Raw genomic sequence first — 6,000 nt, 5'->3', positions numbered from 1 at the left:
CATATACAAAGAGTAACTCGAAATGGATCAGTGACCTAAATACAGGAGCTAAAAGTATAAAACTATTAGAAGGAAACATAGGGGTAAATCTTCACGAGTTTGGATTTGGCAATGGATACTTAAATGACACCAAAGCACAAGCAACAAAAGAAAAAATTGATCAATTAGAGTTCACAAAAAGTAAAATTTTTGCAAATCAAATGATATTATCAATAAAGTGAAAAGGCAACCTACAGAATGGGAGGAAATATTTACAAATCATATCTCATAAGGGTTTAATATCCAGAATATATAAAGAATGCTTACAATTCAAAACAAAAATACAAACAATTTGAAAATGGGTAGTGAGGCCAGGCATGGTGGCTTATGCCTGTAATCCCAGCACTTTGGGATGCCAAGGTGGGTGGATCACCTGAGGCCAGGAGTTCAAGACCAGCCTAGCCAACATGGTGACACCCCATCTCTACTGAAAATACAAAACTTAGCCAGGCATGGTGGCACATGCTTGTGCTCCCAGCTACTGGGGAGGCTGAGGCGGGAGAATCACTTAAACCGGGAAGATGGAGGTTGCAGTGAGCCGAGATCATGCCACTGCACTCCGGCCTGGATGACAGAGTCAGATGCTGTCCCCTGCCACCCCGCCCCCAGAAAAAGAATGAAGTACTGATACTCACTACAACTTGGATGAACCTCAAACATTTTTGTGTTATGTAAAAGGAACCAGACACAAAAAGTTACATATTGTATGATTCCTTATACATGACATACCTTGAATAGGCAAATCCGAGACAGAAAGCAGATTCGTGGTTGTCAGAGAATGAGGAAGGGGAGATGGGGAATTATTACTTAAAGCATATGGAGTATTCTTCTGGGGGGTGATGAAAAAGTGTTGAAACCAGAGAGAAGTGGTGGTGGTTGTATTAGGTTGGTGCAAAAGTAACTGCGGTTTTTGTCAAAACTTTTAATTACTTTTAATGGCAATTACTTTGCGCCAACCTAATGCAACATTGTGAATGCAATAAATGCTGCCGAACTGTACACTTTTAAATGACTAAAGGGGCAGGGCTTGGTGGTTCCTGCCTGTAATCCCAGCGCTTTGGGAAGCTGAAGCAGGGGGGATCACTTGAGATCAGAAGTTCAAGACTAGTGTGGGCAACCTAGCAAGACCTAGTCTCTACAGAAAATTTAAAAATTAGGTGGGGGTGGTGGGGTATGCCTGTAGTCCCAGCTACTCGAGACGCTGAGGTAGGAGGATGGCTTGAGCCCAGGAGTTCAGGGTTACAGTGAGCTATGATTTTGCAACTGCACTCCAGTCTAGGCAATGAACAAGACCCTGTCTCTTTAAAAAAAAAAAAAAATAGCCAGGCGCGGTAGCTCATGCCTGTAAGCCCAGCACTTTGGGAGGCTGAGGCAGGCGGATCACAAGGCCAAGAGATTGAGACCATCCTGGCCAAAATGGTGAAACCCGTCTCTACTGAAAATACAAAAATTAGCTGGGTGTGGTGGCAGGTGCCTGTAGTACCAGTTACTCAGGAGACTGAGGCAGGAGAATCACTAGAACCTGGGAGGTGGAGGTTCCAGTGAGCCGAGATTGCACCACTGCACTCCAGCCTGTGCAGGTGACAGAGGAAGACTCCGTCTCAAAAAAAAAAAAAAAAGAAAAAAAGAAAGAAAGAAATACAGAACTATATTCTGTCTATGTGACATGCACTTTATGTAAAGACAAGTTGAAAGTAAAAGGATAAAAAACAATGTACTATGCAAATAGTTACAAAGACTGCAGAGACTATACTAATATCAGATAAAGTAGATGTCAAGAAGAAACTATTACAAAGATAAAGAGGGACTTTTCTTAATAAAAAATGATTCATCCATGTAAGTGTATATTTTTAATAACAACTTCAAAATAGCTGAAGCAAAAATGGTCTCAAATAAATTAAGAAACATGTAAGTTTTCCATTATGGTTGTGCCACATGCTATTTAATCTTTTCCTGATTGATGGGCATTTAATTTGTTTCTGATTTTTTTTTTACTATTGCCACAATGAATATATTTGTTCGTGTGTACATATATCTATATCTATATCTACCTATACTTATGTAGTAGTGTCTACTTAGGAAAGATTCCTAGAATGGATTTGCTGGGTCAAAGGTCATTATGTCATTTTATTAACATTTTATCAAAATCATATTTTAGTTTGATTCAGTACAGCCAAATTCTTCTTCTAAAAGACTTCATCAATTTACCCTCCTACCAACAGTGTATGAGTATACATTTCTTTTGTTGTTGTTCTAACACTGTTTTCCCATCGCTCCTTGGATAGAAATAAAATTTCTTCGCATGCATTCAAGCCCCAGCCTGGCCCCTCCTTATGTCGCCAGGCCCTCCAGTGCTCCTACTCCCCTCTACTCTCGTCTCCAGCTCCAGTGACATTTCAGTCTCTATTGATTTGCTCCAGGACCTTTGCACCTGCTGTTTCCTCTGCCTGAAATTCTTTACCCTTCATGCTTCTTTCAGTTTATTCCTACTTATCCTTCAGATCTCATGTCCTGACTTTGTAGAAGCCTTCTCTAACTTTCCTGAATAGGTCCATATCTCCATTATAGTTTCTCACAGAGCCTCTCATATATAGCATTTATCTAAGATACAGTTTTGCATTGGTTTTATTTATTTGTTTAAATACTTTTTTTGTAGAGACATGGTCCCTATGTTGACGAGGCTAGTCTCAATCTCTTGGCCTCAAGCAATCCTCCTGCCTCAGCCTCCCACAAGTGAGCCACCATGCCTGGCCTGCACTGGTTTTCTTTCCTTCTTTATTTTTGAGACAGGGTCTCACTCTCTTGCCCAGGCTGGAGTGCAGTGGCATGATCATGGCTTACTGCAGCCTGGACTTCCTGGGCTCAGGTGATTCTCCGCCTCAGCCTCCCAAGTAGATGGGAATACAAGTGCCCGCGAGCAGGCCCAGCTAATGTTTTGTATTTTTTGGTAGAGATGAGGATTTGCCATATTGCCCAAGCTAGTCTCAAACTCCTGGGCTCAAGGGATCCTCCTGCCTTGGCCTCCCAAACTGCTGGAATTACAGGCATGAGCCACCCTGCCTGGCCGTTCACTAATAGAGCTTTCTTACCAGGCTGGAGCTTTCTTTAGCTAATATTCAGATGGGTAGATTCTCTCTGTGCCAAGAAACCAACATAGATGATAATAAAAACTCTCTCACTATTTCCACACAGCTGAGCATAGGCACAGAAAAGAGAAAGTTCCAGGGGGTAAGTTCTGAGAGCAACAGCATAGCACAATGAGAAAAAAGCCATTCTCTGGAGAGAGACATCAAACATTCTGAAGAAACTGTGTGGAAGCTCCAGGATTTTAACAGATCTGTCCATAGCAAGCAAGAACAGGGATTGCTAGAGCCATGCAACTAGAGTTGTTGAAGACTGTACAGGAAACAGGAAGTTTGAGGTATTGGGGATAGGGAGACAGAACCTTCTGCAATTAATAGGTCTGATATAAGAAATACACCACCCACATGCAGACTGGTCAATCAACCACAGAAGAATATCAGATCCTGAAGGGAGGCAGAGGAAGACGATATCACAGAGACAGTCCTTTTAAAGCCCCATATTGCTAACGGTTTCACCAATTGAGTAAGAAACAATGGATAATAATGGTTGAAACACAAAGCATCACATCTATAGTTTATCATATATAATTGTGCTTGGAAGTTGACTGCAGTAAACTGTGGCTCACATGACAGAATGATCTTAATTATTTTTAATTAGTTTCTTTTGTAGTTAATCTAAAGTCCTGAGTAAAATAATTCACGGTAGCATTGCCACAAAGACATGTGGAAACTGAAAACTGTAGGCATAATTCTGGGGTCCAGGATGGGCAGCTGAAGAGAGCAGCCCTTCTACAGATGACACCTAAATAAGCCCTCTTTGAGCATGTGTGATCCTTCATGTCTCATAATCTGTGGATCCAGGGCTCATGGACATTTAAAAGAAAGGCATGCCTTTTTAGGCAGCTTCTCAGCATGTTACTGATGACATGCTTTAAGGTTTCTCGTACAGAATCTGATGATTCTTAAATAAATTAGAATCCCAACAGTTTTGCTAGTCAGTATTCATTATACAGTCACTTAGAGCTAAGCCTTGAGAAATAAAATTCCAACTAAGAATAATAACAAAAACCGGGAATGGCACCCTTGAAATACTAGTTCCTTATCCCTAGGATTTTACTGTAATGAGAATATTATCATGTATATAGTTTAATTTATAATATACATTTTTAAATTTCATGATTTCATAAGGTAAGGCAGTCTCCAAGAAAAATTAAAAGCCATCTATATGAATGTCCAAATTTTCAAGAACGATTTCATAGCCTGGTTGAAAACTGTGTGCTCTCTCCATCACCTTGCAATTTGAAGAACTGCAAAATCATGAATAATACAAAAGGATGTTAAACTTTTCAACAAATCCAGATGGGTACCAATGTCATTGAGAATTCCTGAGAATCACCTTGATTGCTGCTTCAGACCTAGGAGCTTGAATTGAATATCACATGCCAGTTGGAATCTATTGGCTTAAGTGATGACAGTTTCTACAATAACATTGGTATTGTTTACTTTTAAAATTGTACAGACACTAAGTTTGTATTTTTATCAAATAAAAAATGTCCAAACTTTAACATTCAGTCATTTCCCTTGCTAGCCTTCTATTTCTTCTCCCTTATCATTTAGACTTTGGTGCAATAGAAAGAATGATGGATTGTGAAATGTAGGCCAGTTTTTTTTTTTTTCTTTTGAGACAGAGATTGTGCAGTGGCACAATCTCGGCTCACTGCAACTTCCGCCTCCCGGGTTCAAGAGATTCTCCTGCCTCAGCTTCCTCAGTAGCTGGGATTATAGGCGTGTGCCACCATGCCTGGCTAATTTTTGTATTTTTAGTAGAGACAGGGTTTCACCTTGTTGGCCAGGCTGGTCTCGGACTCCTGACCTCAGGTGATCCACCCTCCTAGGCCTCCCGAAGTGCTGGGATTATAGGTATGAGCCATCATGCCCGGCCTGCAGGCCAGTTTCAACGCTAACCTTTGCTGGGACCTTGCAAATCTCTTCTTCATTTTGCATCTTAGTTGTCCCTTCTGCAAAATGAGAGAGTTGGACTAGATGTCCCTTTCAGCCATGATTCTAGGGTTTCCATTGTTCCACACAGTCACTGGATGAAGAGACATCACCAATGCAAAGACTGAGCCGCCATGAGAACTCACGTTATGTCTTGCAAGACTTGAGACTGGGTATAATGGAGGCCTAAAGTCTTTACTTCCAATCTTAGGTAGCAGGGAAATATGTCCATTTGTGGGTTATGCTGCTCATCATCCCCCTACTCCCTGTCTACCCACACCATGCTATGTCCTGGATATTCAGAGTCAGGGCTTGTCAACACAGAAGACTCGCACACTTGTGTGATGCTTTTGCTGATCCTGTTCCTTTGACAGAAGATCCCCCTGCTTCTCTACCTAGAAACTCTCACTCATTCTTTTCATTTTGTCTTTTAATTTTATATTTTGACATAATTTCACATTTGGAGAAAAAATGTAAAATCAATACAAAGAATTCTCATATACCTTCTACTCAGATCCCCAAAATGTTAACTTTTTACCACACTCCTCTCTCTCTCCCTCTAGCTCCCAGAATTTTTTTTTCTGAGCCACTTAAGCATCAGTTTCAGACATGATGCCCCTTTACTCCAGGTACTTCAGCGTGCTCAACCTGAAAAATAAAACCAAGGCGTTCCCCTACATAACCATAATGTAAATATAAAAATCAGGGAAATAACGTTAATGCAGTATTGTCCTCTAACCTAGATTTGGATGTTGCCAATTGTTGCTTTAATGTGGTACAGTTCCTCGGTCTTTCTTTCCTTTTCCTGACACTGACAGTTTTGAAGAGATAAGTACAGCATTTTTAGAGTGTACCTCAATTAGTCTTAGAAAGGTCCCTC

Source organism: Macaca thibetana, chromosome 15 (genome assembly GCF_024542745.1).
Source record: "Macaca thibetana thibetana isolate TM-01 chromosome 15, ASM2454274v1, whole genome shotgun sequence".
In the NCBI taxonomy this organism is placed as follows: Eukaryota; Metazoa; Chordata; class Mammalia; order Primates; family Cercopithecidae; genus Macaca; species Macaca thibetana.
The sequence above is the reverse complement of the archived record's forward strand: the minus strand, read 5'-3'. Positions refer to the sequence as shown.